Raw genomic sequence first — 8141 nt, forward strand, 5'->3', positions numbered from 1 at the left:
TCACAGTTTTTTATGTTAAGAGTAGTTTTTTTTTTCTTTTTTCAGATGGTCTTTATCAAGCTGAGGGAGTCCTTTATCATTTCTCATTTCCTGAAAACTATTATGAATGAATTTTGTATTTTATTGAGTTATTTTCCTACATCTATTGATATGATGATATGGTCTTTCTTTTTTAATCTGCTGATTTGCTGAAGTACATTGATTAGTTTTGGAATATTTAATTAACTTTCTATACATGAAATCAATCCTACTTGATCTTGGTATGCAACTCCTCTTCTATATTAATGAATTAAATATACTGATATTTTCTTAAGTACTTTTGGGCTTCCCTGATAGCTCAAATGGTAAAGAATCTGCCTGCAATACAGGAGACCCCAGTTCGATTCTTGGGTCAGGAAGATCTGCTGGAGAAGGGATAGGTTTCCCACTCCAGTATTCTTGGATTTCCCTGGTGGCTCAGCTGGTAAAGAATCCACCTGCAATATAGGAGACCTGAGTTCAGTCCCTGTGTTAGGAAGATCTCCTGGAGAAGGGAAAGGCTACCCACACCAGTATTCTGGCCTGGAGAATTCCATGGACTATATAGTCTATGGGATTGCAAAGAGTCAGACATGACTGAGAGACTTTCACTTAATTTTGTGTCTAAATTCATGAGAAACATCGGGGTATGTGTGTGTCTCTCTGTGTGTATCTCTGTGGGTAGTTTAAAATGAAAAATAAAAACATTAGAGAGTGTAAGATGATGAATTAAATGATACAATATACTTACTATTAGCAAGGTGAAAAGGCAGCCTTCAGAATGGGAGAAAATAATAGCAAATGAAGTAACAGACAAACAACTAATCTCAAAAATATACAAGCAACTCCTACAGCTCAACTCCAGAAAAATAAATGACCCAATCAAAAAATGGGCCAATACAGTATACTAACGCATATATATGGAATTTAGAAAGATGGTAACAATAACCCTGTGTACGAGACAGCAAAAGAGACACTGATGTATAGAACAGTCTTATGGACTCTATGGGAGAGGGAGAGGGTGGGAAGATTTGGGAGAATGGCATTGAAACATGTAAAATATCATGTATGAAACAGGATGCCAGTCCAGGTTCGATGCACGATACTGGATGCTTGGGGCTAGAGCACTGGGATGACCCAGAGGGATGGTATGGGGAGGGAGGAGGGAGGAGGGTTCAGGATGGGGAACACATGTATACCAGTGGCGGATTCATTTTGATATTTGGCAAAACTAATACAATCATGTAAAGTTTAAAAATAAAATAAAATTAAAAAAAAAAAGGGCCAAAGAACTAAATAGACATTTCTCCAAAGAAGACATACAGATGGCTAATAAACACATGAAAAGATGCTCAACATCACTCATTATCAGAGAAAGGCAAATCAAAACCACTATAAGGTACCATTTCACGCCAATCAGAATGGCTGCGATCCATAAGTCTACAAGCAATAAATGCTGGAGAGGGTGTGGAGAAAAGGGAACTCTCTTACACTGTTGGTGGGAATGCAAACTAGTATAGCCACTATGGAGAACAGTGTGGAGATTCCTTAAAAACCTGGAAATAGAACTGCCTTATGATCCAGCAATCCCACTGCTGGGCATACACACTGAGGAAACCAGAAGGGAAAGAGACACGTGTACCCCAATGTTCATCGCAGCACTGTTTATAATAACCAGGACATGGAAGCAACCTAGATGTCCATCATCAGATGAATGGATAAGAAAGCAGTGGTACATATACACAATGGAGTATTACTCAGCCATTAAAAAGAATACATTTGAATCAGTTCTAATGAGGTGGATGAAACTGGAACCTATTATACAGAGTGAAGTGAGCCAGAAAGAAAAACACCAATACAGTATACTAACGCATATATATGGAATTTAGAAAGATGGTAACAATAACCCTGTGTATGAGACAGCAAAAGAGACACTGATGTACAGAGCAGTCTTATGGACTCTGTGGGAGAGGGAGAGGGTGGGGAGATTTGGGAGAATAGCAGTGAAACATGTATAATATCATGTGTGAAACGAGTCGCCAGTCCAGGTTCAATGCACGGTACTGGATGCTTGGGGCTGGTGCACTGGGATGACCCAGAGAGAGGGTATAGGGAGAGGGGAGGGAGGGGGGTTCAGGATGGGGAGTGCTGGCGTGCCTGTGGTGGATTCATTTCGATGTTTGGCAAAGCTAGTACAATATTGTGGAGTTTAAAAATAAAAAAAAAAGACTCCTCAGACTGTTATAAGAACACTTGTATTGGTATAGAATGAAAGATAGAAAGCTAGCAGTGAAACAATTTGGAGGATGCTGTAGTGGTTGGAGACTGTGTGGTAGAGCAAGTGTAGATAGTTTTCACTTTAGAAATGAGTAAGAAGCACAATTAGTTCCTAGATTTTAGTCTCCAAATACAACCTTCTAACAAATGAAATAAAGTCTCCTTGGAGAAATATCTGAACTTCACAAGAATGAGGTGAACTTGAAATATCTTGTGGTATTTAATAGAAATTAAGAATAGATTCAAAGTATAGTGGAGACATATTAGAAAGATGCCATCTTTAAATAGTTCACGTAGGCCAAATACAGTATAATTAGAACATGAAAAAAACAATGACAATACTACAGTACACAAACTGAATAAAAGGAATACACAAGTCCATTGTGAATATAATAAAACAATAAGTAAACAAATATGGGAAAAGGAAATATCCTTAGAATGTCAGTTAACAAACACCATATGCCTGAGAAGTTTAATACCCATTCATTCATTGACAGCAGACTTGTGTGCTACCAGTGGATAACTCCATGGAACAAAGCTCTTACAGAACTAATTTTCTCATTATTATGAAGTGTTAGCAGGAAGATTGCATAACAATAAATTTTAGCTCTTATTTTCTCTTTCCACTTTTTCTTGATAGCAGTGTGTGGAATGGGGGAGAGATTCCTTCTATAGGAAGTGATTTTTTTCAACACAAAACTTTTGAATCATTGAAGTTTTCTAATAATAAATTGTAGTAAACCTTAATGATTATCAACTGTTAATTTTCTTAAAAAATTGCATCTGTTTGGATCAGTCCCTTTATAGTTTCTCTTTCCAAATTTGTTAATTATCAATATAAAATTGTTTCTGAGGAAGCATTAGGTTTACAATATTGAATTTATTGACAAAAATCAATATAGATAATCTAATTTTGTGTGATGTACTTTTGTAGTTTTAATAATTATAAGAAACAAGTTGTTATGTCAAGGCAGAAATTGATGAGGCAAATATTTTGTAATAAGATTTTATTATTATGGATTATTTTGTACTATTATGTAATTTGTTTATTTCATTACATCTTGGGAAACACATAAAATTAATTTTCTTAGCAGTTTCTCGAGAATGACTGTGCTGGTCCTGTAAGAGTTTCTAGGGAATCATTTACTGTAATTGTTCTATTAATTAATTTATAAACATTTATTTTCAAAGACTTCTCCACTTAACAAGTAATAGCATGGATGTTCTATCCAAGCAAAGGGAGGTGGTAATAATGATAAATTTACAGTCAACACAGTTCCTTCTAATTTAAGGTTTCTCTCAATGATCATATTAGTGTATTAGAAATACTCATTACTGGAAGCATGTTAGTAAAGCATATTGTTCGTAAATGCAGTTGAATTTTATTTGAGTTTTGCAGGATTCCAGAAGTGAAATAGCTGGCTAAACTATAGCACTTATCATCTGGTATTTCACCACTGAGTTTCCCATTTTGCACTAATAAATATTTGCTATACTTTCGCATTTAGGGCAAATTATTTGCAAAATTGCTCTAACTATTTAAAAACTTTATTATTACCACTTAATTATTTTCTACATTTTAGAACATGTTCTAATGCCACCATATGAGAGATATTTTAGAAGAGCTATAAGTTTTGTCTATGTAAATGACAAGTGTGCCATATTCTTTCTTTACTCTCACTGTTCTATACTGCTAGCAAAATAAACAACTTGATAAATTAGGAAGTGCAGACAAAGATTTATTGAACTTATTTATTAATAAGTAGACCAGGCACCCAGCTGCTTATTATTGTATTAAAATGCATTTTCTACCTCAAGGGAAAAGCTTATTGCAAGTAAGATTGAAATAGTTTTGAAAATACAGGGAAACAGTGCTATAGCTGCAGTTTTCAAATGTGTTAGAGTAGATTATTTTCAATAAAAAATGGTTAAAATGCAGATTTAAGAGACAGATTCAGTAGCTCTGAGACCTTCATTTTGTATGTATGTATTGGACTAAATGGTCTCTTGGCCTCTATGAATATTAGCATTTCTAATTTTGAAATTTATGTTTCTTGTTAAACTTTAGAATCATTCTGCTTAAGCCTAGAAGCAATTATCTACTTGATGATTGCAATTTGATAAAGTCAACTCAAAATAGCAAACTTTATGGAAAACCTGTTATAAGCAAGGAATAATAAAGAAATGCCTTTATGAATTAGGTCAGTGATATTATTAAATCTGAATTACTGGACCTGGACAAGATCTTAGGGAGTATGTCATAGAAAACCTTCTTGCTGGTCTTGTGGGGTTGGCCTTTGTTCTCTCAGGAGATGGTCTTTAAAGCTCAGAATGGGACTTCTCTGTCTTTTGAACCAGCAACCAACTCTCTCATATTTGGGACTGAAGCACCAAGCACAAGCCCAAACTCTAGGAATCCAAAATTTTTTAAATAGTGCAATTAAAAGTAAATGGAGATCGAATAAGTCTTGTTCACCTGGTGTGGTTACTGTTGAATGTACCAGATGGTGCCCTGAACCTAAACTTGACATGGAATGAAAAAAAATTCACACATATGCCACAGTTATTTACCTATGTTTGTCCTTTAAGTAGGACAGATTTCAGAGAATTCAGGGCAATGATCAGGCTACTAGTAACTCAGGGGACCAAATAGTGCCCACAAACACAACACTGTCTACCTGTTTCTAATTTTCAGTAGTTTGGAAGTGTGATGAGGAAGAAGAAAGGAGGTTATTCTCTAATCACTCCTTTCTCTGGTCACCCTTCAAATTACCCACCCCCAGCACTGGCCTCCCCAGTCAGAGGTCCAGGAATCCTACTTTCATTTCCATCCCCCTTTCTTTCTGCAAGAACCAGCTCTGTGGCTTTAACTTAGAATTTGAGTCTATCTTTGTGATAAAAAATCAATATATCTGGAGTCTGTTTTCTTTTTATGTGCTAACTCATTTTTGGATCTTTAGAAACCTACAGATTTATGATTACCAAGATGTACAGAATAGAAAAGACAAATCATAAATGTGGGGACACATATAGAGAGAAGTTGTATGTCCTTATTTTTGTATCTTCGGACATAGAATGTACAAAGCACTGCAGGTGTTTAGTTTAGAGACAACTTGGTTGGGGGAAAAACTATGAGAATCTCCTCTCTTCCGAAAAGGGGAAGAGAAAGAGGGAGGAGAGAAACGCTGGCTAGAAACAAGAATTTTCGCAGAAGAATTATAAAGCAGTGGTTGGGGAGGGCGTGGAAATTTCCCATCTCCTGATGCTCCTTGCATAAACATCCTTGGGAGAACTTGTCTCTGACATTCAGCGACTATCTGTTGACTAGTCTCATGGAACATCACTCTTAGAACGTCATACAGAGCTTGAAGTAAGGGAAAAATATTAGAACTAGAGGGGTTGCAGTTGCTAATCTTGCCATAGTAATTAAACAACTGAAAGAATGTTTCAGTAAGAAACTTGTTAATAGGCCAGGTTCTATAGAGTGATATTTTGTAGTCAGTAATTTACCTCCAGGAGATTAAATAACAGGTGTCCTGATATTTAGGGCATGTTTTATAAAATACTCCTGAGAGTTTCAGAAAAGTCACAGTTAAGGAAAATGTGTTTTTCTTCAAGGGCATATTCGATCCTTGTTACTAAATGCTTAATTTCAATATTTAACACTCTACTTTCAGAGTTGATTTGTGTTTAAAAAACAAATGTAGAAAGCTCTGTTTCTGTAAAAAACAAATTTGATTATTGTACACAACTACCACTCTCTCCATGTACTTGGTACAACATATATATCGTCTTGTCATTCAGGTGGATTTATAAGAGATATGCATGCGTGCTCAGTCCACTAAGTCATGTCCAACTCTTTGCAACACCATGGATTGTAGCCCACCATGCTCCTCTGTTTACAGAATTTCCCAAGGCAAGAATACTGGGATGGGTTGCCATTTCCTCCTCCAGGGGATCTTCCCAACCCAGGGATCAAACCCATGTATCCTGCATTGGCAGGTGTGGTTGTTTGTCTGTTTTACCATGGAGCCACCAGGGAAATCCATAAGAGATTAGCTTCTCCTTTATTCATACAAAATGATGGCCAAGGGAATACATTTGAATTCCAATAAATCTGAGTCAAATCCTTAGTTGAGTGATTTCAGGCCATTTACTTAGCTGTTTAGGGCCTCATTTGCAGATGGAAATTCGAATCCTATGTATGTGTGTGTATGTGTGCGTGCGTGCATGCGTACGCTCACGCTCAGCCCTGTCATACTCTTTGCAGCCCCATGGACTATAGCCTCCAAGCTACTCTGTCCTTGGGATTTTCCAGGCAAGAATACTGGAAAAACACCATTTTCTCCTCCAGGGGATCTTCCCAACCCAGGGATCAAACTTGAATATCCTGTGTCTCCTGCATTGCAGGTGGATTCTTTACCTGCTGAGACATCAGGGGGAAGCCCCATTCCCATGTATATCTAGCTGGGAATAATGAGTGAGTACTCATCTCATAGTTGTAAGAATTAAATGAAATAAGTTTTAAGTTAACATTAGCTACCATTATTATTAACTGTGTGGATTAGAACTCATTAAGTGTTGGAGGTAAGATAAAAATTCGGTAGTCTGGCTTGATACCTTGGTCTCATAACCACTACATCATTCTCTATATATGACATACAATGGATATTCAGAGAAGAATGGGTAAAATGAAAGAGGAAGATGCTTTTGCTCATTGAAGTATCAAAGATCATCTTAGAGACAGGATCATTTAGTTTCTTAAAATGTTTATTGTATGTGAGTGTGCTAAGTCACTTCAGTCGTGTCCACCTCTTTGTGACTCTATGGACTATAGCCTGCCAGGCTCCTCTGTCCATGGGATTCTCCAGGCAAAAATACTGGAGTAGATTACCATGGTCTCCTCCAGGGGATCTTCTTGACCAGAGATCAAACTCTTCTCTCTTACATCTTCTGCAGCATTGGCAGGCAGGTTCTTTATCACTAGCACCACCAGGAAAGCCCAAAAATGTTTACTAAAACATTAAAAATTCGGAGGCTATGCAGGGAAAATGGAGGACAGGAAGGTGGCACAGCAGTGAACTGGGGCCACCAGAGGATCTAAAGAGGAAGCAGGAAAATCCGGGAAAGCTAAGACTGTTTCTTCCAATAATGGAGGGGGAAATACCAGCCATAGGGCTGAGAAACAATAAGCAGAAGAGGCTGAAGACCTCCCACCAAAGCCTACTAAGATTTCCAAGTTTGAGTTTACCAAACTTGGAGGTAGTTGGCAGTCTACCAACTTGGTAGGTAGTCAGATGACAAAGAAAACCCTATCCATTGAACTTGGTTTAAGTAAGCCCACTTACTCCAAAAACTATTTTGGTAGCAGCAGCTTAAATGAGGATGAAAATAACGAACAAGAGGGAATGCCTCCAGAGGCAAAGATGAGGATGAGGCCTACTGGATGGGATACACCAACATCAGCAGGAGCAAATTCCATCAATAAAGAACATGGGTTTTCTGATAATTAGAAGATATGGAAGTGAAATATAAGATCTCATCTTAGAAATGTCCATGACCAAAATGATTAAATCATGTGTTTTGAAAATGGGGCATGGGCTAGGTGTAAAGGTAAAAGGAACACTTTCCTTTTTTAAAGAATGGCATTAGACTCTTTGGAGCAGTGTTTTTTGTTTTGTTTTTTTTAAAGACTGAATGGTATACTAATAAATGAGAATTTAAAATTAGAGGTAATTTATGTTTTATATACAAATTTTAAGACATTTACTAATTTTGTAGTTTCATGTGATTAGTTTCCAAAGTTAATAGATAATTTAAAAACTTAGAAATGTTATCTTTCTAAG

General features: G+C 36.8%; 1 pseudogene; it reads left to right on the forward strand.

Annotated features, from left to right (window-relative positions):
• Positions 1–3399: 3399 nt before the first annotated feature.
• On the forward strand, positions 3400–7868 carry LOC147343951 (PEST proteolytic signal-containing nuclear protein-like; annotated as a pseudogene).
• Positions 7869–8141: the final 273 nt, after the last annotated feature.

This window comes from Bos grunniens, chromosome 26 (assembly GCF_055505025.1).
Source record: "Bos grunniens cultivar Pamir isolate PY7600 chromosome 26, Bosgru_T2T1.0, whole genome shotgun sequence".
NCBI lineage: Eukaryota > Metazoa > Chordata > Mammalia > Artiodactyla > Bovidae > Bos > Bos grunniens.